The sequence below is a fragment of the Peromyscus maniculatus genome, chromosome 10, assembly GCF_049852395.1.
Source record: "Peromyscus maniculatus bairdii isolate BWxNUB_F1_BW_parent chromosome 10, HU_Pman_BW_mat_3.1, whole genome shotgun sequence".
NCBI classification, from domain to species: domain Eukaryota; kingdom Metazoa; phylum Chordata; class Mammalia; order Rodentia; family Cricetidae; genus Peromyscus; species Peromyscus maniculatus.
This window is the reverse complement of record NC_134861.1, coordinates 93,983,752-94,010,925: the sequence shown is the minus strand read 5'-3', so window position 1 is coordinate 94,010,925 and position 27,174 is coordinate 93,983,752. Positions and strand designations below refer to the sequence as shown.

The following is a 27,174-nucleotide window of genomic DNA, read 5'->3' as shown; positions in this document are numbered from 1 at the left end:
GAATTCTTTCTGCCCAAGATTTTAGTCATAACTCTGCAAAACTGACTAATACAGAAAGTCAGGCAAATGACATCATGGCTGTGAGAAACCTGACCATAGTGTTCTCAGGCCGTTGGAACTAGTGTGTGTGGAGAAATTTGGAAGAGTTTTGAGGTGTGAGGTAGAGAAGCTCTAGAATGCTATAGACAGAACACGAAGGAGAATTCTGCTGGGACTTAGAACCCAGACAGAAGCATGGATGGATGCTCTTGAGGATCCAGATGGGACAAGACTCTGTTGGGGATCAGACTAGGGAACATTTGTACTGCATTCTGACAATTCTTTGTCTAAATTCTACCCACACCCTGAAAATTTGAGTGAGGATGAACATAAAGGTAACATATTAATTTATTAGGTGGGGGAAATACTGAGTACAGCATCTAGACTGTGCTGTGGTTAGTACTGGCTTCTTAAACAGATTTACAATGGCAATCAGGAGCAAGACGTGGATAGAAAGGTGAAAAACAAGCAGAGTGGTCAGGAAGAGGGCATGTTGAACACAGACAAAGCAGGTCATTGTTGAGAAGATGCATGTGGTTTAAAAGAGAACTGTACAGCTTTCGCTGTAACAATAAAGAACATTCCTTGAGGACTGTACCCCACCCAGTGAAGCTCCCAGGCAAACAAACCCTGCTGACAACCTTTCATTTAAAAAGTGAGTCTCAGGGGTATCCTTCTCAAATCGCTCTGCCTAACCAAGTGCTTTCCCAGGTTATGCCACACAAGTCCAGATGAGCCTGACAACGTCTTGAGCTTGCAGTGGAAGCTGGCATGATAGTTGTGGTGTTTGTTTTCCAGGTTTGTGGAATGAAAGAATTACAGTGCTATGGAGGCTTGAACCGAAGCTTTAGAGAAAAGCCAGCGAGGCTACACAGTGGACAGCAAGATCAGCGTCCTGACGAGAACTGCTGGGAGGCTGGTCTATGAATCTGCAAAGCTGAAGTAGCAATGGGTATCTCAGGAGATGACAAGGATGTGGGGAAGTTACTTGAGGACAGCTGGGGGCACTAAATGTGACTGGCCAAATGAAAGGCCATGTGCACATGCTGAGGCGGTATGGGAGGGCTATCTATGCTTTTCAGAGCTTCGCTGTTACTACTGTGTGCCCTGGATGGAGGTGGGAAGCCTAAGATGATACCGTGTGCCCCAAATACCAGACTCAGAGCTACTGGATTTAATGTCTGCCCTACTAGGTTTCAGTATTGCTTTGGTCTGGCCACATCTCCCCTTTTGGAATGATGCTTACTTGGCACCAGCCTGTCTTGGCAGTATACAACTCTCTCTCTCTCTCTCTCTCTCTCTCTCTCCCTCCCTTTCTTTTGTTTCATATGGGCTCACAAATAAGAGTTGGCTTTGAGCCTTGGAAGAAATTTTGAACTTTTGAACAGTATTGAAACTATGAAGATCACAGGGACTCTTGAAATTTAACCAACTGCATTTTGCCTTATGGGAGTGGGGCTGTTGTGATTTGAATCATCTGCAATGTCCCCCACAGGCCTGTGCTTTCAAGGCTTGTTCCTTGGATGGTGGAGCTGGTCTGAGGGGGGAATGTTGAACCTTTAGGTGGCTGGACCTTGCACTCTGCTTACCGGTTGGCTGGGAAGTAAATAGCTTGTGTGCCTGTTGCTGCAGACACGTCTCCCGTTGTTGTGTCTTCCTAGCCTCGAGGAACCGAAATTTCTCCAAAACCGTGAGCTAAGATAAATCTACAAGGTGTTTCTGTGGAGTATTTTGATCAAAGCAACTCATCAGGGACTGGTGCAGTGCACTCCCAAGCAAATTACATTCTGTGCAGATGCAATGGGCGATGACCATGCATTCAGACAGTTTATTCTCTGGTGACTCTAACAACGGTTCTGTTGGAGATGGACGGCTGAGCCCAGTTATTGTTGTTTGGAGGTTAACTGAGGCATGGAAGGCTAATAGTGTATTGGAATTTATGCTCCCCTTCTCCAGAGCAGAGTCATCAGTGGGAGGAAGCTTCCAAAGACTACGTTTTCCAGCCTCCCTTGTCTTCATGTGCAGCTCCATGTGGCCTCATTTAACATGCAGCCTTTTAGTGTGGATCGAGAAGTCACAGGCTAAGAATTGCACAGAAGCCATCAGTCCAGCCCCCAAATGACCTCATGGGGGAACACTGCTCGGTTAACACATGGGCGTCACCAACCCGTAATAGTCACTGCAAGAAGAAAGTCAAATAACGACCAATCAGAGAGACTGAATAGTGACTTTGGATTAGCTGCTCAAGGATAGCCTCTGAGATGTGTGGCAGGAGGGGCCAGTCATGCGAAGCACTATACAGAGACAATCTATGCAAAGGGCATGTTAAAGCAGGCCAGATTTGCTGGGATGTGTAACACAAGGAGAATTAAATGGGACCTAGTACAGAAAGTAAATGGGGTTCAAATCATGAACGTTGAGTTTTAGTCTGAGTTTGAAAATGCAGTTTTATTGGTTAATTTGCTTCTTCTTCAGTGTGTGGAGCTCTGTGGCTGATGTAGACGACGGGATATGGTAATGTTAGAGTACATATGAGTGGTCTTGGTCAAGAGGCTGTGCACCCGTCCATGTCTATTGGTAGCCTATACTTGCTGGTAGCTACCAAGACAGGATGGAGTCTTATGGCATGTTTTAGAGGGGTTGTCAATGACGTTTGTATCTGGAGAAGCATCAGATAAGAAACCCTTGATGTACATATGCGCTGAGAGGTTTACAGGGTCCCACATGGGGTGGGGAATCTGCATAATTTGGTTGTAATTCTTCTGCGTGGAAGACTTCTCCACTCTTACTCACTGGCTTATTGGTTCATCAGTATACATCCACGCCTACCTTCCTATTTGGGATCACATCCCAGTGTTACATAGTTGCAGTATGGGCTCTTTTCCTTGGTTCCCCTTCCATTCAGTATATCTATCCCATCAGTGCATTCTTCCTGTGCTTATGTGTTTCCTGATTGTGAGGCTCAAGGATTGACATGGATATTCCTTACTGCAGTTCCAGAACCAGCCATTTCTCCTAGGAATGCTATTTCCTTTTACTGACAATTCATAGTTGAAACCGAGGTCTCTCTTCAAAGAGTGGTTGTTAGTTTGGAAAATCAGTATTTCTAAGCCCTCAAAAACATTTACTTAGCTCCCAATTTTGGGTATCAGCCATTTAAGGCAGGCTCAATCAGGTAGGTTTCCCAGTCTCAACCAATTTCAGTTGATTTTGCTCCTACATCTGTGGTTACCTGGTGGGTTGTCAAGCTTTATGGCAGCCACAACTGGTATGTCTAGGATGACTATACATTTTTATTCAGGGTCTTTTATCGTCAAACACACTAGCTTAAGCCAGTTCTTCATAGCAGGATTCAGAAGCATCAAGAAGAAAACCACACAAAGTATTTTGGGTCTGTCTTAGGGTTTCTATTGCTGTGAAGAGACACCATTATGGCAACTCTCATAAAGGAAACCATTTCACTGGGGCTGGCTTACAGTTTCAGAAGTTTAGTCCATTACCACGATGGCAGGAAACACGGTGGCATGCAGGCAGACATGGTGCTGGAGAAGGAGCTAAGAGTTCTAGATATTGATTTGCAGGCAGCAGAAGCAACTGTGTGCCACACTGAGCATAGGTTGAGTATAGGTCTCCCATCGTGACACACTTCTTCCAACAAGGCCACATCTGCTCCATTAAGGCCACACCTCCTAATAGTGCCATTCCCTATGGGCCAAGCATTCAAATATACGAGTCTATGGGGGGCTATTCCTATTCAAACCCATGACAGGGTACTAGAACAAACTCACTAAATGGTGCCTCTGCTACCTCCTATTGGCCAGAGCAAGTCAGGGGGTAAGCCTAGATTTAAGGGGTGAAGAAAGAAATTCCATCCCTTAGGAGACACAAATGCAGACAACCATGCCATAAATTCCATCGCTCAAGGGAAGCATAGGCAAGCAACCATGGCTGTATGCATAGTTATGCGTACATGGGGAACACTGACAGCCATCCTGGCAACAGAGAGGAAGCAAGCAGAGTGAGAGTGTGAGAGGTCACTGTCTCGGGGGTTACAGCTGAACGTCTGAGACTGGAGAGTATTATACAACGGCAAAAATAAAAGGTGAGATATTGACTCCTTGTTGAAATTCATAACTTAGCTGAGGCCAGAAGTAGACATTTATGGGTGGACAGAGGGGACTCAGAGAGAGCAGGTGGAATATGACTCCTCAAGAATCACAGACAAGAACCACGGAATAGTTCCGCACGAAGGCAACAGTGGTGGAGGAAGAAGGGGAAAAGATGGACCTGTATTTTACTGGTCTAGCGGGGGTCAAAATCATTTCAAGAATTTCCTTCGAGCAAAATCACTTGAACAACTGTCTGTATCCAGCAATAACCATGCCTTTTTTATACCCTTTCTCACCTTTTCCTACGGACACTTTGTAAGGTGGTTCGTAATCTATTTGGCAGTATTTCTGTAGCCAAAATGAGCAGTGTGAAATATAAGTAGGCTGGCTGCCTGAAGTCTCCCTACTCTGACATGAATTATCATTTGATACTTAGAGTATGCAACATTTGCTTAATGGACATCAGATTTGCATCTAAGCTAATGACCTGAGACCCTCAAATCCATATTACTTACTTATCTTTCCCTCCTATTCTATTTTCCTGAAGAAACTGTATTTCAAGGAGAATTTATCCTTGAGAAGCAGCTGACTCCACCATTATATGATTGCTCTAAAGGTGGTGAGCATGTTTTTGCAGGCAATTGTAGAGCAAGTTGTTCTCATGGAAAGCAAAGTGTGCACAGTGATAAAAAAAAAACTATTGCTAGTGGCACTTTAATATTTACACCGAGAACATGCGCAGCTGACTTGTGAATAGCTACCACCAGAAACCTACCTGCCAATATATTTATATTTTTCCTTAGAAGAGATGTGAACTCCCAGTCTTTCTCTCAGATATGAAAATAGAGACTGTTTATGAAGGGAAATCACTTGAAAGGGAGAGGTTAAACTACACTGAGAAGCAGGAACCCCAGGTCATGGCCCTTAAGGTCATTTACACAGCAGCTGCCTTTCTGCCCTTACTTGTACATTGCTGGCTGTTCTGACCCATGTTCTGTCGTTACCTGTGGGCAGCGCAGGGTTTCCAGACTTCTTTTGTCTCTTATCCTCTTTCATACACTAATCTTGATGACTTTCCCTCCAATCCCTGCTCTCTTATGACCCCCTGACCCCAGAGTGATAGTCACAAAAATCTTCTTGAAATTGAAAAAAAAATCCATACAATATGTTTTGATCCTGTCTTCCCCTCCCCCAATTCCTCCTAGATCCTCCCCATCTCTGCATCCAGCCAACTTTATGTTCTTTCTCTCTCTTAAAAACAAACAAAACCAAGAAACACACACACACACACACCACAAAAATGAAAATCAAAACAAATAAGCAAAAAACCAATAAGACAAAAAAGTCAAAACAAAAAACAACAAAACACAGTCCACAAAAATACCACTGAGTTCATTTTATGTTGGCAAGCTACTCCTAGGCGTGGGGCCTGCCCTAGAGCCTGGTTGACACCCAGTGAGACTTCACGGGAGAAAACTGACTTCCCCTTGACCTGTGGGTATCAATTGTAGATAGTTTCTTGGTTCCAGGTGGGACCCTCTTAGTGCTGGGACTCTGTCTCTATCGAACCTATGCAGGCCTTAATTCAGCTATTAAGAAAAATTAAAGTATGAAATTCACAGGTAAGTAGATAGAAACAGAAAAAAAATCATCCTGAGATAACCTAGCCCCCCTGCCTCAAGAAATACTGTAAGTTTTTCTTATATGTGGGTGTTAGCTTTTAAGATTTCAATGTGTACTATAATCCAAATAACCACAGAGATTAGGTACCTAGTAAGGGACTAGGGTGAAGGAGAGGATCTCCCAGGGAAGGGGAAATAGAAAACTTGTCATGGAGAGACAAAGAGGAAACTATAATAGGGGGATTAAACAGGGAGGGGGATGGGAAAGAATGGTAAAGGAGGGAATATGGGGAGGAACAAACTGACAAAAAGGTCATTTGAACAACCAAATGTAAACCTACGACTGTAGAAACTTCCATACGTATATACATATAAAAATGGGAATCTAAGCAGAGTAACCAAATAATAGGGGAGACATCATCCCAACTTGACACTTCTCACTATCAAAGGAAAACCTCTAGTGCCAGGAATGAGCTACATCTAATTGAGTTGTTGGCCAAAGAGGTCAAACAACCCAGACTATTGCCAAGGCTATTGATTACTGTCCACAACTCGATGGATGGTAAGGCCCTATCACTGAAGACAAAACTTACTTATGTCCTCTGACAGGGAGAAGTCAAACTGGTGCCTCACTAGAAGCTTCACACCTACTGGGTAGCATTCAGGGTTCTGTGTGGTGCTCAGCATGCTCCTGGAAGAGAAAGGTAATCATCGATGTCACCTAGCTGTGGACCCTACAACCTACACAGTGACCTGCCTGTAAGATACACTGGTAGTAGTGGTACAAGTGTTATGGAAGTAACTGACAAACTAGCCTGCCTCCATCTTAGGCTTGAAAGCCAGCCATCGTATAATAAAAATAAACTAGATTCATTCCTGTTTATTAAATTAGATTCTGTAGATGAAATCTGTTTCTCAAGGATTGGGCTATGCCCCACCTGTAACCTTAACTAAAAATGGTTCTGTACAGCCTGTTCTAGGAAATGACAACCATGGCTTTATTTAAAAAGTTCTTTTGACCACCTTGTTATGATCACCTTGTTATGACCACCTTGCAACCATGCCTTTGTTTTAGCAGGTTGTTATGACCAACTTGCTATGCTTATGTTCTGACTCTGTAGCCCAGCCTATTTGCCTGCCAAATCCCCATTTGGAAACCCCCTACTCTTGAACTATAAAAACACTTCTCTCACCCATGTCTAATACTGATCTCTTGAACTCTGCCTTTAGGGAGAAAAATCCCATGTGAATGAATTAAAAAAGCCTGGTCTAATTAATTTGGTCATTAGAATTAACAGTAACCAACTACCTTTTGATTGTATTTAAGGCCCATTCCATAACATGGAACCCACACCTGACACTACTAAAGTGTGTAATAACCTAAGACTAGATAGAGCATGGGCATGGGGGAAAATCTAATACTATTATTTTGCTAAAGAAACCTAGAATAAAATGGCCCTAATGACATACCACTATAACCATAGACCAGTGCTTCAATCAGCCCACATCAGAGAAGCTTCTTCTTGTAGTAGATGGGAATTAACACAGAGACCCATAACTGGACAATGTGTAGAGAGTGGGAGACTTTGGAGCACCTAGTCCTAAATGGCATGTTTTCATCAAACCCCTCCCTCAGGTCTTACAAGTCTACACAGAAGAGGAGGCAGAAAGATTGCAAGAGCCAGACATGATGAATGACTCCACAATCATCTGAGAGAACAGAAAGGTGATGATCAATCTTCCATACAGAGAGGAGTGTAGTCCTTGCTCAGAGAGACTTCAAGACGCTTTCCTTTCTTTATCTGTTGGTTGAAGAGGAGGCTTTCAATTTCCTTCAGTCAGAATTGGCTGGAATCCCTGCATCACGGGGAGCTTAGTTTGAAATTGCCACATATCCTAGAGAACCTGTGTGACTCTAACACAGCCTTTTCAAGGACCAAAGATATTAGGTATATAAATCCATGAAATACCAGTACTTCTTTCACATTTACATTTTATATCTCTGAATACTTATTTGACCCAATGATCATGAATATACTCAATAACATCAGCTTATATATCTTCTAATTTTATATTCCTTTAAGCTTCCCTACTATTCAAGTACAATATAATGATCAAATATAATAATAAAATATACTAACCAAAATATTTGGTTCTGGTTGGGTTTAGGTTTATAGCCTTAAATTTAAGAATAAAACATAATAAACTTTTTTTATATGAGTGCTCTACTTGCATGTATAACCGCATGCCAGAAGAGGGCATTAGGTCCTATTATAGATGATTGTGAGTCACCATGTGGTGGCTGGGAATTGAACTCAGGACCTCTGGAAGAGCAGCCAGTGCTCTTAACTGCTGAGCCACCTCTCCAGCCCCATAATAAACTTTTTAAAAGTAAATAAGTTTAGAGGAAAAAAAGAATGCAAATTTTTATTGTTAGATTTCTTGTTTAACATGACTCTGGACAACTATATTTAGCTCTGCTGTCTCCCAAAGTTAGAAATGTCTCCCCAAATAACAATGCATTAAGAATTGAGTTGAGAAAATAAGAGTTTGAAAGTTGATAAAGTAATATACTAGTAGAAATAGAAGTATTTCACTTAATTCTTTTGTTCAGTGTTCTCTTTTAATTTTAGGTTAACTGCAGATCACGACTAGGAAATGATTGCAATTATATATTTTTACTAGAAGGTAAATAAGCTATACTATTGCCCACAATGTAAAAGGAAAACATACAAAAAAAAAAGAAAAGAAAAAGAGATTGGGAATTTGTAAGTACAGAAATCAGAACGCTAAAGGCAATTACAAAACTAAAAAACAAACCAAACAAAATATTCCCAAACAACAACAACAAAACAAACTAAATCTACTATTTTAATTATGTTTAATGTTGACATTGAGTAGATAGGGGCAAGGTTCGAACCAGGGTTCTAACATCGATATGAGAGACAATAGGTAAAGTATGGGGGAAGTATTGCCTCATGGCAAGGTGAAAAGCCAAGGTTAGTGTTTGTAGTGGAACCAAATACTAAGCCTTATGAAGAACTTCAGAATAATTAAAGCTATGCTAAAATTGAGCAGCTATCTTCTAGAGTAATGAGCATCTAACCTTTGGATGTTTACACGGCCTTCTTATGTGGCCCTCATGTAACTTCTATTCATCTCCCATCTCAGGAACTCAGGGCTGTGATCCAAGAGACACTCTTGATTTTTCCACTTGCCACATCAATATCATTCCACATGCAAATCTTATTTATCATATCCCCAAATTACCTATCAAAGACACTTACTTCTTTCCATTTCCACTCAAACTGCCACGAGCTCTTATCCAAGCCACAAAGTATTTCTTCTAGCAAGAGGTCTGATTTAAACTCTTCCTGTAATACATTCTCCACTTAGAAGAAAGGCCATCCTTCGAAAGCGTAGAGGATTGGGGCCATAGTTCAGTTATTGGGGTGCTTGTCTAGTATGCATGAGGTCTTGGGCTTGATTCCCAGTACTTCATAAGTGTAGTGTGGCATCTCACACATGTAATCCCAGGACTTAGGAGGCAGAGGCAGGAGGATCGCAAGTTTAGCATTATCCTTGGCTGTGTAGCAAGTCTGAGGCTAGCCTGCACTATAGCCGGTGGCCGCTGTGGTGCATGCCCTTTCCATCACCTTGCTGCAGTCACTTTGCTCTTACTTTGCTCTTCTACTCTTCTCTGTCTCTCTTTTTGTTTTTTTGTTTTATTTTGCCTCTTTTCCTTTCTACCCTCGCCATACCCCTTTCACGTTTTTTAGTGATTTGATCTGCTGTGGGGTGTCTTTCTGTATGCTGTGAATATCTGTGGCTCCCATTGGATAGATAGATAGATAAAGCTGCTTTGGCCTATGGCAAGAAAGCTTACAGCCAGGCAGGAAGTCCAAGCAGAGAGAAGAAGGGCAGAGCTGGGAGAGACAGCAGCCTGCCGCCGAAGGAGCAACAAGATGCCAGCAGACCGGTGACGCCACGGCCACGTGGCAACATATGGATTAATAGGAATGGGTTAATTTAAGATGAAAGAGTTAGCTAGCCAGAAGCTGAAGCCATAGGCCATACGGTTTGTAATTAATATAAGCCTCTGTGTAATTATTTTATAAGCGGCTACAGGACTGCTGGGCAAGGCAGAACAGGAGAAATTTCTGCCTGCATTGGTCATTCCCACTCTCTATCTATCCAGTCTCTTTATTTACAGCTTAGATGACGCCTGTTCTGATATCCCTTACCACCCACGGACCTTCATTCACTCTCCTTGTTCATACCTTGTTTATTTCCTTACCAAAGAAATTTCTATACACGTGTTTTTTGTTTTTTGTTTTTTTGGTTCATTCATGTTCATATTCAACAACTTTTCTCTGTGTGTCTCCTGAATGAGAACTTGAGGAAACAATGCTCTTGTCTACATCCTTTAATTCTGGTGCACACTTTCATGGGGATGCACACTTTTAATTTCTGCACTTGGGAGGCAGAGGCAGGTGGATCTCTGTTCAAGGCCAACCTGGTCTACATAGTGAGTTCTAGACCAGAAAAGGTTACATGGTGAGACCCTGATTCAATAAACAAAGCAACAACTCATGTATGATACTTATAATTAGTGACAGATAATTTAGTAAACCTGAATTCATTGTCTATACCTAATTTTTAAGTATCTGTAGTGATATATTTTTGAAGCTATCTCTACTCTCTTCTAAAAGATCTTTACCAAATTAAGCTTTGGAATGTTCAAATTCATTTGAGATGAATAAAAGAACAGAGAATGAGGAATATAAAAAAAGACAATTAACCCCTCTATTCTATACCTGAAATGCTAGTCATTCTAATGAAAGTCTAGTCCTGGCAGAATCTCCCCATTTGCACTGTATTGGTCAGTATTCTTTTTGATCTGATTAATTTCACCATTACTGCCCAGTTTCATCATTCTTATTACTAGCTGTTTCTTTGATAGAATGGTATCAGCACAAGAGTTTGTACAAGCTGCTGTCTACTGTCAAATGTGGTACTGTTCCTGCTGTAGGCATATAAAAGCTACCAGAAGCTTGCTATCTGTTAACATGTCAGCCAGGACAAATGACAAAGTCTTCATCCTTGTCTTCCTACTTGAAAGGCTGTGTAACACCCAGTCTGAATTTTTTGTTTAGAATTTTATTCTGTCACCCTTTTTTGTCATACAATCCATTCTCTGCCTCTAACTGTATGGAAATCCTCCTACATTCTCCAAGGACAGAGAGGTGAGGGAACGCGTGCCAATCAACCCTTCTCTCCATTTGTTTAAGTATTCCCCCTGGAGATTTTTCATTTACTAACAATATCCATAATTTTATATAGACAATGCAAATGTAAACTTCAGCTCAATCCCTGTGCAAATAGTTTACCACTGCATTTGATCAGATGTGATGGTTAATCTTGATTGTCAACTTGGCCGGCTTGAGGAATGCATAGGAAATCAGGAAAGCACACATCTGAGTTTGTCTGGTGAGGGTTTTTCCAGAAATTATTAGCTAAGCAGGAAGGATTCACCCTGAATGCAGGCTATTCCATCCTGCAGACTGAGGGCCTAGATCAGTGGCTCTCAACCTGCGGGTCACGACCCCTTTGAGGTTGAACGACCCTTTCATAGGTCACCTAAGACCATCAGAAAACACAGATATTTACATTATGACTCATAACAGTAGAAAAATACAGTAATGAAGTAGCAATGAAAATAACTTTATGATTGGGGGTCACCACCACATGAGGAACTGTAAAAAGGGTCGCAGCATTAGGAAGTTTTACAACGATTAGCCTAAATAGTGCAAAACCAGAAGTCAGCCGCTAACATTGACATATTCTCTCTGCTTCCCGACTTCCCGAGGCAAGCAATCCCACTCTATCACGTCCTTTTGTGGTGACGTTTAACAAACTTGCTCAACTGTGTCCTTTTGGTTGTGACATTGAGCAGTCCTGCCCTACCAAACCCTTCTGTAATTTTCTACACTACAGAAGCAACAGAGCAGCTGACCAGTGACTGATACCTCTGAAACTGTGAATCCAAAAGGAAGCTTTCCTCTTTTGAGCCTTATTTCTCAGATATTTGTCACGGTGATGCAAAGTGACTAACACAGAAAATTGAGACTGAGAAATACAGCCATTGCTGTGATTGTTTGGTAATGTGGTTCCAAAGTCAAGATACACTTTATATTTCCTATGACATTTTCAAAAATAAATATTTTAAAAATTAAAGCAGTTGTTAATTTATTTTTTTCATAATTTGATGGGCATAATCACACATTGCCAGGTGCAGTTTTAACAACTTTTCTTATTCAGTTTTACTCTGACATTTATAAAAATATTCTGTCATTTTAAAAATTAAATTGCTTTGTGGGAGGAGTTTTGAAATGTTTGGAGATGTGGGGCTAGAGAAGCCCCAGGATTCTGTCAGTAGAGCTTAGAGTGATTTTGGTGAGCACTGGGAGGACTGGAATGCCAGCAGAACTATGGATAGCAGAGGCCCTCATGAGGTTTCAGATGGGGATAAGGACTGTCAAGAATTTGACAAGATACCATTGGTGTTACATTCTGGCAAATAACTTGTCTGTATTTTGTCCATCTTTGAAACTTTGTGGGCTTTGAGTTTTAAAGTTGTAGACTAGCTTGTCTAGTGGAGGACACTTATGGAACCCCAAAGGAAGGACACCTGAGCCAGAATTCCACAGACTGATAAATTATAAACTCATTTGACTTATGGTTCTGGAGGCCTGAAAGTTCAAGACTGTGAACTATACCCACACCGGGCATTGGACAGTGAAAGGTAGGAGGTAAAAGCGAGTATGAGAGACAGAAGGAAAAGCCAGGCTGGTCTCATTTCTTAAAAATCTGGAAATCTTTGCTGTGATAACAAATCTGCTCCTGTAGCTACCCGAAAATGAATAATATTGATCCATAGTCAAAGCTCTTAGGGCTTCATCACCTCTTCAAGGTCACACATCATCTTACTACTGTTTCAATGGCAATTAAACTTGAACACAAGTTTCAGTATACTCGGTGCTCATTTGTTCCCCTGTAATGCCTTCCCCTGATCCTCTGGCTGATTCTCTTCCTCCTTTCAGTTAGTTCCCATTCTGCTTTCTTACAACGTGTATCCTGTTACCTTCTTCTTTCCCATGTTCCTTGAAATCTCTGCTTCTCCTCTCAAGATTCCCTTTAAATGCCCTTGGCTGAAAATAGGAAAAGCACACTCCATTGACAAAGACTCTTTAACTGCAGACATGCTCACTCAGATTTTGTTGGATTTAAGGTTGTTCCAGGATTTGCTGAGAGATCCCCAAGTCAGTAGTCTTACTTTTATTTGTGTTCATAGAAATGCCTGGTCTTGTCTTTAAGTTTACTGCTAACATTCTTATTGTAGAAATAGGTATCAGGCTTCCCTGTTTTATCTTTGATCGTGACTCAGAAAAGGGATCTTAGGAAACATCGACATGAATGCACACGTTCAGCGAGTTCTCATTTTGCATATTGGTAACCCAATGGCATTATTAGTAGAATTAAAGGATCTGTGACTTCCAGAGAAGTTTCTGGAAGTACCAAATAGTTCAGCTCCACGGTCTCTCACTGCATCCAGTCAGCACCAGCCTTTCCTACTTTCATTTTCCATGTGAAGAGCAGGGTGGGTGGTTGATGAGGAGAAGCTACAGTATCCACTGCTGATTGTTCATTCAGTATCAACTTGTCTTTACCAGATTTGTGAACGTAGTCTTGTGTTGTGATGATATCTGTGATAACTTCTAAAGGTTACTCTCACTCAAACTGTGTTTAGCGGGTAGTTGATTTTTCTTTCCACTAGTTTCTGTTTAACTAGTAGGTTGAGAACCATTGCTTCCAGGTGTTCCAGTCATCAAGTCTCTATGATCCTGCTCAATGGTTGCTCACATATGCTATGCTTGGCATTCATTCAGTTCAGCAAAACCACCCACAGACACACAATAGTCAGCCAAGAAACATGTTGTAAGGTACCAATAAGCCACGAGCCACATGGCAACTTATAGACTAATAGATATGGGTTAATTTAAGATATAAGAACTAGATAACAAGAAGCCTGCCATGGCCATACAGTTTGTAAGCAATATAAGTCTCTGTGTGTTTACTCGGTTTGGTCTGAGTGGCTGTGGGACTGGCAGGTGAGAGAGATTTGTTCTGACTGTGGACCAGGCAGGACTGGAGAAAACTCCAGCTACAACATGTGTCCTGTACTGCCACCCAGGTTCAGTCTCTGCCTCTCCTCAACCCCTTGTGATCATCATTGCTCTTGTTTCCTCCATGGGAAGGTTTGGCTTCCGACTCTTCAGTGCTAAGATGCTCCTGAGTACCTACATAGACTCTCCACTGTTTTTAATTTGGTTCCCGAAGGGTCCTCCCATCGGGCCCTTGACCTTATGCATTTACAGTCCTTTGTTCGTTTGAGGTGATATAACCCCTCCCCGACTTCTGTTCAAACAAACAACACTACCAGCAGAGTCATTTGGTGATCGAAGTTTTAATGCATGTATTATTCTTCCTAATAGATGTCTATGAAAGTAACTGGTCAATATAACTTAATTAGTCATATATATGTTTATCTGGTCTTTCAACTTAACAATTTAATATTTGGGGAGGCTGTATATCAACAGCTAATTGATCCAAATTTTGAAACAAGTTTAGTGTTTATATGTTTTTAATTTGAATTCAATTCAAGACAGGATGAACTTTTTGTTACACTGTATAGATGGGCAAATGGTTCAAGTATAACAATGTCATTTTCTTAAACGATATTTGTTTGATTGATAAAATAGTTCAAGGTGTATGCAGATATTCACTAGGACTCTTATGTTTAGTAGCATGAGAACACAATTTGGGTACATTTTAAATTATAATTGTTTCTTTTGTACATGGATTATAGATAGACAAATTGACACAGAGGGATCACTCTCTTTTCTTCCAACTAGACTAAGTCATATTATATAGTTATTATAGAAACTACCATTTTGTAACTCACTTAATCTATTCTAGGACAATATAAACTATGTTAATGCAGATGCTTGGAAAGAATATTGTTTTGTTTCTGCATGAAAAGGAGGTAGACAGAGGCATCCACTAAGATTTAAATGGTTTCATGTTACCATAGACGCTACAATTGAAAGTCATTAAGGGCTTTGTAGTAATAAATTTTCATTGATAGATGCTGTGAGGAAAACATTAGCAAGGTCTTTGGATGAGTTACTTGTTTTGTGGAGGGAAGGGGTGGGAAGAGGGTATAGAAGAGGAGAAATAGTCTCACTCCAAAGACTGCCTACAGCTCATTGAAAATATCTGGTTCAGATATAAGTCACAGACTTATTGTATCAAAAGCAATTGAATATAGTGCCCACAGTGCTAGATGTGGAAGTGATGCCATTTTGCTTTTAAGGCCATGAAGCTCATTTCAACTCATTTGCCTTTCCCACCTTTGAATTCACATGGAATTCTTGAGAACTCTTTAGGAATATGATTAATGATGGATTAGTCAAACATCTATAAATACAATAAATATCATAAAGTCAATGTAACAAACTGAAGGAAATAATTTTTATAAAATAAACTCTTGGGAGAGGCTAAGGTTTAGAGAAGCGATGTGGCAGTGTGGTAGTCCTCATTTTGATACCAATGGACTGAAAGATGGGAGGATGTGACCAAATTCTGCCATGGAGCCAAACCTTGAGAATCTAGACCAGCTTTCCTTGGGAACTAGTTCTTCTCCTCCCCTCCTCCCTCCTCCCCTCCTCCCCTCTTCCTCCTATAATAAGAGAGTAGCTTGAGAGAAGAAAGGTTTGCTCAAGTTTGATGCCAAAGCACTCATGAGAAAGCTTTTTGGGATTTTCTTTGTATCAGCTTATTTCATTAATTTCCATTCTTATTCTCGCTTGTCACCTTAATCCTCACTTGCCCAGGCTAGAGAAGCTGATGAAATCTTGGGCTACCACTCCAGAAGAACACTTATGTGGTGGCACACGTGTGGAATTTCAAATCTAGCTTCCAGAGGTTGGCTGAGCATTGAGCCCAAGTGTGGCTCCTCGGGTTTCCGTTTCCTGAGCTGTGGATTGGAGGCTCCACCTGAAGCTCCTCTCACCCCACGTTCCAGCCCCACAGTTTCTTTCTACCAACACCTATGGCTGTCTTAGGAGTCTGTCCACGCATGCGCAGTGCCCAGTTCTTCATCCAGCAGGAAGCCGAACTTGAACCATTTTCCCCACGAGCTTCAGGAATCCTGGCAAGTGGCGCCATGTGGCCACAGTGGTAACCTGCTCACTAGCACACCTAACAACTGACTTCTTTCCCTTGCCCTACTCCCATAGTGTCTAAAACGCTTCTTAGGATTAGCTCTTAAGCCATCTACTTGCAATCAAATCCCAATCTTAGCGTCTACTTTTATGAGGAAAAGAAAGCTTTTGCAAGACATGACAATAAATCACCTCAAGACTTTGTGGTTTAAAACACGGATTTTATTGTGCACCTGAACTGTGTTGGTGGAACTGTGTTGGTTGGGAATGAAAAAAAAATAGAGAATAGAAAGTTATTTGGTAACTTCCAAGATTGTTGTTGTAGCTATAAATCTATTGAGAACCAACATGTCAAATAAAATTTTTGCTAATCTAAAGTACACTGGTATAATGGGTTATTTAAATTAAAAATCCAGTGAGTATTTTCAAGAACAATACAGTGGATTTTCATGTACACGATTTCCTTGAAGCTGTTTGTACATGTAATTGCATTTTTGAGCATCTGTTATAATTTAGTACCTTAATAAATATGAGTCTTGTCTTGAATTCTAAGTTTAAGTTAGGCTATAAATATAACACATTATAATTTGATGGATAAGAGATAACATATATGTATTCAGCAGAGAATTGCTTTCTCTTTTGAGAAGAAAGTAAAGTCTTGAGTCATAATGACATATAGTACTTCAGCTGAAACAGAATCTGAAAGCTTTTACTTCAAGCTCCTAACCTTTTTGGAAACCCACCATTTTACGAGCTGCATATGCACACTTATGCACAACTAGATTCATATGTACCCCTACACAAGGGGTAATTTTTCTCCTAGAAGCCATAGGTTGCCAAATTAAAAGCTCAGTGCCAGGTGTGGGGTGCTTCCCTCTAGTTGTTGGTCAAGAGCATCCTGGAGACTCCAAAACATCACAACCCATCACCATGGCTCTTGATTACTCAGCAGAAAATGATGGCAGGAACCCACGGTTGGGGAGCTCACAGCCTCGGGGGTAAACCACCACTAGTATTTTGTCAAGTGAACATAGTGTAAAACTGCCCTGGGAATTTGTATTTCTCTACCCACAGATTAGTGCAGCTCGCAGACCTCATCAGAGAGTTTCTTTGTGCAGGGGTGGTGGTTAACATAGAAACTTGCAGCTGGTCAAAGCGCAGAGGAAAGGTGTCTGTAGAGGGCTCGGCCATCAATGTATTACATCTGTATTATATTCCCTCTCCCTAAGACTTGGGGACCGTTGAGGAAAATGGGGTAAAAAGATTGTAAGAGCCAGAGTTCAGAGGGTATGATGGGACCTCCTGCATGTGACAGGGCCACTACCCTTATGAACTCACAGTAGCTGTGGTTGCTTGCAATAAGACCTGCACACAGTTAGTCAGCCAACTTTTCAACATGGAGTGGGGAGGGTCTTACAAGCTCTCACCATTAGCTGAGGGGCTATGGACAGTTGATGGTTTCTGGGAAAGGGGGAGTGGGCTTTTTTTTTTAGTGTTGTGGCCTCTGATAGGTTGATCATGTTCCTTGAGTATATGGGGAGCACAAATTGGACTCAGTAGGTTATTTTTAAAAAGAAAAGAAAAACAACCGGAGAACATGAAGTGGAGAAGGGTTGGGGAAATGAGGGATGTACAGAGGAGGAGTTAAGGTGAGGAGTAGGAGTGAATATAACCAAAATGCATAGTATGCATGCCTGTAATCCTCAAAGAATTAATCCAATATTGTATTTAGAAGGACTAAGAGTCTGTGCTTACTTCTTGGCAGCCCAGAGGTCAGACTCAAGGGTTTGTGCATGCTATTAAGTACTATAAACAGATAAAGTATGTATACTTAGCATATGCAATTATGTAGGAAAGTATTTATAAATATGCATATACCTGGAGTGACATAAATATATATTTGCTTGGCCAGATGAGATAATATAAATGAAATGCCTTGGTGTCTAATACTGTTCTCAGTAAACATAATTAAGGTTCCCTGCAGAAATGGCTGACTCTCCAAGTGTGATGAGAACTATCCCAAGTAAGTCTGGAGCATTCTGGGACATTGTATAATGTCAGAATGTAATGACACTGGAGCAAGAGGAGGGGAGGGAGGAAAGGAGATACATACATATAGACAGACAGACAGAGATGATACAGACACACAGAGAGACAAAGACACACAGAGACACAGAGACAGAGATGAGACAGAGAGACAGAGGAAGAGAGGGAGAGGGACAGAGAGAGAAACAGACAGACAGATGAGACAGACACAGAGAGACAGAGATGAGACAGAGACACAGAGAGACAGAGGAAGAGAGGGACAGAAAGAGAGAGAGAGACAGACAGACAGACAGACAGACAGACTCTGATGGTATACATTAAAGGAGCATTGGAGCCAACTGACAAAGTATCTGGAGGCTGAAGTTGTAATATGACAATAGAATCCATATAGTAGGAGATTCCGACCCAAAGTGTAAAATAAATATTCATGTGTTCATACTCATAAACAAATGATCAAATAAAGTAACACATGGAGAAGAATGGCTAAATCTGCCCCACAGAAGCATTTCAAACAAATTTTGTGGATTTTCAGCCCCCAAGAAGAGAAATACATAGGATACAAGTAATCTATTTCCAAAATGCACAGTGTGAAAAGCAGGAAAGAGCAACATCACTGTAGGAAAACCTTACTAACTCTACCTGGGCTGAGGGTAGGTCCTGGCCAATCAAGATGTTTAGTAATAGCAAGAACCCTTGGTTTCATGTGATAGTGCCCTCATAAGTCTCTGGTCTTTCTCCTGTTAAAGCCTCACTCCAGCCTTATGATGAGAAGAAAACACCAGGCGAGTTTTCACTGTTGGATAAGTACTCAGTACCTGCCTGGAAGTACTCAAGTCTCAAGTCATCACAAGCAAGGAAAGACTGACGAGACCAGGCCCAAGAGGAGGCTGAGGTAACCAGACGCAGATGGTTACGAGATGCAGTATCACACCCAGATACAGCATGGCACCCAGCGCTGTGTACTGGAGTAGAAGAGAAGACAGCAGGGAAAATTAACGTCCAGATTAACTATGGGCTTAGGTAATGATTATCTACCAATATTGGTCTATTAACTATGACACGTATCATAAAATAATGAGATAATTGGTGGACTTATCTCCTATGGTATATTCTTGGTAGACTCAATATTAGGCTATGTTTTCACCAAGCCAAAAATCCTTGATGAAAAGTGGAATAATAAAATGTTGCATACTTCTTAAAGGATGCAATGACAAAAATATTACAAATGTTTACATGAATGAGCTTTCCTGCTTTGATTAGCCTGTTGGCATCGTAGACTTGTAGATAGTAGGCACATGAGAAAATTTCCCTCTCCAAGCATATCTTCCTCTTTAAATATATTCCCCTCTCTTCTCACTCTGGTATCTACAGACTTCTAAAAAAATTATTTGATTTTTTAAAATTTTTCATAGAGGGCTGGAGAAATGGCTCAGTGGTTAGTAGCACTTACTGTTCTTGCAGAGAAGCTGAGTTCAGTTCCCAGCGCCCAATCAGTGGCTCACAATCCCTTATAACTCTAGCTCCAGGGACATCGGACTCCTCTAGCATAGACTCTGTGGGCACTAGCATTCAAGTGCACAAAACACCCTCTTCACGTACATAATTAAAATGAATCATTACAAATGTCATAGAAATACGTATTGTGTATTTAGCATATTTACCCCACACCATCCCTTTCTGACTTCCCTCCACTCTGGTTAGTCCTTTTTGTTCCCCAAAACAGCTCCATTTCTATTTCCATGTTGCATGTACATTCACTTTATGCATCTATCCAAAATATAGGGGCCTCAAATGAGAGTGAGCATGACCATTGCATAAGGCTTGGTTAATTCTTTTGATATGATTATCACCAGATGCACCTATTTTTCCTGTAAATGACACGTATGTGTTCTTCTTTATGAAAAAAAAAATTTTTTGCCGTGTATTTGTACAACACTTTCTTTATCCACTCCCCTGTTGCTGGACACCAGGTTGATTTCACAGCTTGGCTATTGTGACTAGAGCAGCAGTGAACATGGATGTGCAAGTGTCCCTGAGTTATCTCGACCTGGAGACCTCGGGGGAAGCACCGAAGAGTGGTATAGCTGGGTCACATGGCAGATCTATTTTCAGACTGGTAATGTATTATTTTTAAATTACTATGCAAAATAACAGGTTCCTTGATGGCGTTTTACACAAACTTAATTTCACTTGATCCCACAGGAGGCCCTCCCGTTCCTTTCCCCCATCTTCCTGGCCTCCATCTCTGCCTCTGCTTCCCTTCCCACCTTCAAGTCACATGTGCTCTATTACCGTCCCCTCCCCTCCCTCTTCCTCAAAGCCTTTTTCCCCTCTTAGCCAAGAGTCCCAAGGCTTTATCCTCATGTGCTCAGGGCTCAGTTTTGGAGGCCCTCCATCCATCAGGACGGATGCTCTGATGGCAGGACTATGTCAAGGTCGGGCACAGATCCTGCGGTGCCCACCTTTCTCTCAGGGCGCCACGGCCAGCAAACCTCCCCACTTTCATCTGCTGTACTCTTAGCAGTGCACAGAATTAACAGCTCAAACATCATGCGACCTGAAAAGAAGGCAGAGTCCATTCAGAAGGAAAAAGGGGAGGGGGTGGTAGGGGTGCTTCACCGGGTTCTGTTCAGGCAGGGATGTTCAGCAGCTTAGATGCTCTGCTCTGGGGTAAAGCACAGAGGTCACATCGTGAAGGAAAAGCTCTGCATATGTATGATGGGAAGACACCTTTGAGCTGGTATTTATGGAAAAGGAATTTAAGAAGATACTCAGGAAAAATCTTTAGGAGATGTCTGAGTGTCTTTTGTCATGAACTATCTGGCAACCGAACTGACGGCAGTGGGCATTCCCCGTCAGAGATGAACCTCTTGGGTGTGATGGCATTCTGTTAGCTTCCTTGGACAACATCTGACAGTTTTGCAACATTAAAATATGCTCATTTGCATCTTCCTCGGGAACATCTGGAGAGGAGAAAAAAAGTGGCTTTGGAAAGCTGTTCAGCTCGCAGAAAACTGAGGCTGAGCAAACATTTCGGCTTCCCCTCGCTGGCCATCACTCACACCCAATGTATTTATCCTTTCTCTCCGACAAGAGAACAACATTTGGAATAGCTCAAGCTGCCGAGTTAATTATCCAGACGCCATGGGGACATTTTAAGCTGCCGGCCAACCCACCTCGCATGATTTGGAACCAACACAACCACCAGGCTGAATAAGGCTCGCTGTGCAGCCTGTCCAGTGTGGGTGGGGGGTGGGAAGGGCACAGATTTGCTGCCCTTCAAATTTCCTATCTCTGTTTAGAACATCAGTGCCAAGGGCAGAAACATGCCAGGATTTCAATGAGTCAGCCAGTGGTTTTGACTCTATTTCATATATATATATATATATATATATATATATATATATATATATATATATATATATGAATTGTTCCATAACATGGGTACACACCTCCTCTGATCCCCTCATCTCATCATGTGATCAGGACTGCTAAGCTGGCTTGGATCTTCTCATTCTTGAGTTGGGAAAGAGCCTCTGAAATTAATCTCTAGACCCACAATCCATCCCGTTCCTAAGACCTGCCCAAGTGACCTAAAGTCAGCAACAGTTCACTTCAAGGATATCCCACTTCTCCTCCTCTTCATGTGGTACTTGGTGAAGCCTGGTTGTGAGATCTGATGGTCACACGCTGTCCCTTGTCTTATTTAAATAGATCAATGTACATCTTTGCTTTATGGCACAGTAGCAGTTGACTTCATAGCATATTTATAGTCAGATCCAAAGTCCAGTCCAAATGGGCAGATAAATGTTGTATGGGGCATGCCTTCCTAACAGCATTTCTGAGCATGGTTCAGGGAAATCAGATGCAGATTTGACATGAAACAGAAATGAACGTATTTTGAAAGTTCTCTGTAGACTTGCGTTGCACGGCATAGTTGCAGCTCACACATTTGGGGGGAGGGGCTGGGTTGCAGCTCACACATTTGGGGAGCCTGAGTTGAAGCTCACACATTTGGGGAGCCTGGGTTGCAGCTCACATATTTGGGGAGTCTGAGTTGAAGCTCACACATTTGGGGAGCCTGAGTTGAAGCTCACACATTTGGGGAGCCTGGGTTGAAGCTCACACATTTGGGGAGCCTGAGTTGAAGCTCACACATTTGGGGAGCCTGGGTTGCAGCTCACACATTTGGGGAGCCTGAGTTACCCAGGTGCTGCTTTAGACTTTCACCTCACTTGATGAAGTCCATCCAGTCGGTTTGTACCATCAGGTAACTGCAGACCAGGGAACCTGGGGAAAGAGTGAAAGCCACTCTGTCTGCATCTCCTTTCTGAGCGATGACAAAGTGTTGTAAGGCACTCTTGAATGTATTTCTCATTTCTCTGTAGTCTCAATTTCTCTGGTCTTCTCCAGTTCCCCCTATTATGGCATCACTGTTTAATGGATCAGAATTCAAGCATTAGAAAACATAAGGCTGGCCAGCTTTTTTGCTGTTAAAAAATGGTCCCTGTGTTTTGGTTCACCTCAGCTTACTGCAAAGGTCCTCACCCAAGCATGTCCTCTTGTCATGGGAGGCAGGAGAGGAACTAACATAGCCAAGAGGACTGTTTTCAAAATCAATCTCTCCTATTTAAAAGAGATCCATCCTTTCCAGGAGGTGCAAACACAGTCATTTGAATGGAGACCTCTATCTTTCCAAGTGCCCCGCCATCCTTTTCACACTAGGAAGAGAGAGCGTCCAGTGCCTGCTGAGCTAACGAAAATGGATGGCTTTTCCCCTTAATGGGGTTCACTTTGATTTTCTGTCATTGTGGTCAATGACACAAGACCTGCTCCAGTGTCTGGACACTAGAGGAACATCATTTTCTCTCACATCATTGGAGCTGCATTGTTTCCAATCACCTGGCAGTTCCGTATCCTTCATGGCTGTCTTTGATCCTGGTCCTAACATTGTGCAATTTCACAAGTGCATAACACATGCAAAATCCAATAAATAAAGATGTTTCTCATTTCTGAAACTCTTCTAGACCATGAAGGGAAACTGCATATGTCTTTGTTTGTGTTATGTGTATTTAAACTGTATGATGAAGATCTTGACCTATGCATACGTCATAGGAAGATTAAATCAACCGCATTAGCGTATCTACCATTGGTCTTCCTACAATTTGCTTTCTTGTTTGAGGCAAAAATGTCATTGGGAAGAAACCCTTAAGGAGGGTGTTGGAACCCTGGCCTCTCTTTCTCTTCTCTCTGGTTCCTGGCTCCTGCTAGGTGGGCAACTTTGATCTATCACGTGTTCCTTGGCATGTGCCTTGTTTCTCTAAAACTATTAACTGAAAGACCATTGAGCAATCAATCCAAACTATCTGAAACTATGATTAAAAATACACCCTTTCCTCTAATAAATCTATGGTTTCAAGTGTCTTCCACAATGATAGCCAACTCCGCAGTCCACTAAATTCACACGGATTTATTTATTTATTTGTTTTGAAACATGGGCTTATGTTGCCCAGGTTGGTTTTGAACTCCCTATGTAGCAGAGGTTAGCTTTGAATTCTTGATCTTTTTGTCTCCATCTTTTAAGTGCTGGAACTATAAGCATGCACCACTATGCCCAGCTCACACTGAATGTGGATTGATTGTTCATTCTTCCTTCTCAAGAGAAAAGCTCCTGTGGGTTTCAGGTAGAATGCAAACAGCTGTCTTTAAAACAGGAAGCAGTTATGCATCAGAGTTAACTCTTGAATTCACCAAACCAGATCAATTAAAGCAGGTGCCTCCTATAGTCTCAATAAGAAAGCCATACTTACATAATCACAGTATCCATGGTCACAGTTCTCTGAGGTCATGTGATCAACATTTAGAGTCCAGTAGGCATGGAGTTGAGTATTTTATATACTTTGAATCCATTTTATCCTAGTGACCACACCAGAAATAGACATGTTTAAAGCCTGCATGTCAGATAGGAGTGAAACTCAGCAGGGCACTTTTATTTCATAAAGTCACCGGTATCGGGAAGCCACATCCTCCCATTCCAGAGGCAAAGCCCATAAGCCCTACACCATGCTTACCTCTTCTCCATTAACCAGAACACATGAATGAACACAGAGAATGAAGGTGGAGAGGAAGTAGTCAGGGGAAGACCAAGCAGGCTCTTTAGACTCTGGTGGTTTTCTTTTTATTTTATTTAATATTTTTATGTTATAATTAACTTAATTTCACATAGCCACAGATTCCCCCATCTTCCCTCCTCTCCTCCCCAGTCCTCGCCCCTATACACCCCCCCCATTCCCATCTCCTCCAAGGCAAGGTCTCCCCTGGGGAGTCAGCCCAGCTTGGTAGACTCAGCCTAGGCAGGTCCAGTCTCCTCCTCCTTACACCAAGGCTGAGCAAAGTGTCCCCAGGCTCTCTGGATGAGTGAGACAGTTGATTAGCTTGAACTGTTTGGGAGGCCACCAGGCAGTGGAGCCGGGACCTGTCCTTGGTGCATGGGCTGGCTTTTTGGAGCCTGGGGCCTATATGGGACTCTGTTGATTTTCAAACTCGAAGCTGAGTCTTATGAGAAGGAAAAGAAAAGAGAAACTAAAGCATTTACTCCTTTCTTAGGACGCTTCTAGAAAGCACAGCAAGTTCATTTCCCTGCAAATGTCACCGTGTAAACCTGCAAATGTTCTTAGAGGTGTTTGACCTCGACTCTCTGGAGGGAGGCTACATTTACTAAGAAAGTCTGTAGCGCACTCTGTATTCCAGGCACAGAGGTCACCTTCGTGCTGTGAGGATGTCAAGGGTGTGGGGATGCCATCTGTCCTGTGCCTCTTCCAATCTTTTGGCAGGTATGCCTTGCTGGTGGATAGGTGTGGCAGAGATGGCTGTTCTTTAAATGCTTCTGGGAAACGTTGCCAAGAAGCACACTTACATTATTTAAAGACCTTTTCAAAGAGAACCCTCCCCCTTAAGCACACTCTTGGCCGGTAATCTACACCGAACAATCTGCGGCTATATTTCTTGGAGACATTATTTAAAATCCTTTTAAAGTGCAGTTCTTCCTACTTCCCAACGATGGATACCTGCGAAGGGCTTAATAGTACCAAGGAGGGGGCAGAGGAGGATGACTGCCGCTTAAAAGGATTTAAAAGAATGCTGCAGCCATATTTTATGCCCCCATGCCTAAAAGCCTGCAGTAAGCGGGGGAGAAGCGCCGCTTCCTTCTCTGGGTGTGAATTGGAATACATTCCTTCGAGGTTTTCCTTCCATCTGAAGAACTGTCTAGAAGATCGCCGACTGTTCCTTCTGTGACGGCTCCACTCCCAGAACAGTGCCCATCCAGAAAGACTAGAGATGCCCCTTAAAATCTGTGAAGCAGAGGTTGAAAGTGCAGATGTACACAGAGGTCAAAAGGAGCAACGTACTCAGACTAGAAGGCAATGAACATTTATGTAGATCATTACGTGTAATTGTATGTTTTCACATACAATGTATACATCATACATTCGCACTCTATAGATATGCACATACATATAGCACATAGTCTACCACATGGCTAAGTCAGGGCACCTGTGCTCAGCCATGGGACATGCTCTGGCCCATGACATGGTAACAGATGTGCTGTAAGCAGAGTTATTGAAAGCCACTCACACGGTGCAGCTTGTTTTTGAACCTCTGTCATTCTCACGGGAAGAAAGGGGTGAGAGAAACCCAAGAGTTAAAACCTATCCAGATAAGACCAACGTGGGTCATTCATCCCCGTGTTTTTCCTGAGAGATAAACAATTTCTGTTTCAGGACACAGAAATATGGATTTACTTATTATGGTGCAATAGAGGAAACCAGTTTGTTTAGGTGTAAAAGCTCCTGAAATGTTCCCTAAAGTAAGCTCGGGAGTTTAAATAATGAAGAGTCACCTATTTAAAGCGTGTTACACCAATGGCTGCAAACAAACCCCCAACAAAACAAAATTTATTTTGACAAACATTTTAAAAAACGTTTTATTACTTTTTTGAGAATTTCATGCAACATATTTTGATCATATTCACTCTCTTCCCCGACTCCTTACAGATCCTCCCTCACTGTCCTTCTCCTAGAACAGAGTAGTATGTGTGAGGAATCAGAGCTATGAAGGACACTTTGATGTTCCTTGTTAATGGACAAATAATATCTCTTAAAAAGTAATATTTGAGCTGAAATCCTAATTATAAAATAAAACAAAGTTGGAAAATTCACTCAGCTTTGGTTTTTCTTTCTTTAATTTTTTTAAGATTTACTTTATTTGCAGGTTTATTTTATTTACAAAATGTGTGTAATGGAGTTCTGCCCACATGGCTGTCTACACACCACTCATTTGTGTAGTACCTAGAGAGGCCAGAAGGGGGCACTGGATCTCTTGTGATCAGAGTTGCAAACAGTTATGAGCCATCATGTGGGTGCTGGGAATTGAACCTGGATCTTCTGGAAGAGCGGCTGATGCACTTAAACATGGAGCCATCTCTCCAGCCTCCATCTCCCTCCTCCACCTTCTCCTCCCTCTTCCTTTTCTTTCCCTCCTCCTCCTTCTCCCTCCCTCCTCCTCTTCCCCTTTTCCTTAAACCCACTGTATTCAGTTTTTGTACTCAGCTACTCTTGGAAGTGGGGTGTGCCCTGAAGTGTGGTCGACTTACCGTGGGTCACTTCCCTAAAGAAAATGGACTCTCCATCTCCCGGAGACTATCAACTGACAGTAGTTCTTCAGGTAGTGGTAGATTTCACAGCCATCCCTCCCCGTCCTGTGATGGCATTTTGCCTGGCTTGAACTCGCACAGATCTTATGCACACTGTTACAATCATGGTGAGTTCACATGTACAGCTGCCTGTTGTACCCAGAAATCGAATTTCCTTGAGGTTATTTACCACCTCTGGCTCTTACAGCCCTCCTGCCATTTGTTTCCCAAAAGTCCCTAACCCTTTAACTCAAAACTTTATCTTCCTGATTACTCACACATGTTATTCTCATCTATTTGAAATAAACCTGTTTTTAAGCTATTGTTTATTTTCTTCAATAAAATAAAAATTCCATGAAATTTGCCTTATTTATCTTGCT

General features: G+C 41.9%; 1 long non-coding RNA gene across 6 annotated transcripts; it reads left to right on the top strand.

Moving 5' to 3' along the window:
- Positions 1–206: 206 nt before the first annotated feature.
- On the top strand, positions 207–27,174 carry LOC121820980 (uncharacterized). Of its 6 annotated transcripts, XR_013043053.1 has the most exons (8): positions 207–374; positions 838–4,141; positions 4,696–4,767; positions 6,380–6,529; positions 7,407–7,496; positions 18,849–19,122; positions 20,073–20,218; positions 22,757–27,174. It is a non-coding gene; the product is annotated as an uncharacterized LOC121820980 (long non-coding RNA). The 6 variants fall into 6 exon arrangements; XR_013043052.1 differs by lacking the exon at positions 22,757–27,174 and having other exon boundaries at positions 6,380–6,474; positions 20,073–21,483; XR_013043054.1 differs by lacking the exon at positions 22,757–27,174 and having other exon boundaries at positions 20,086–21,483.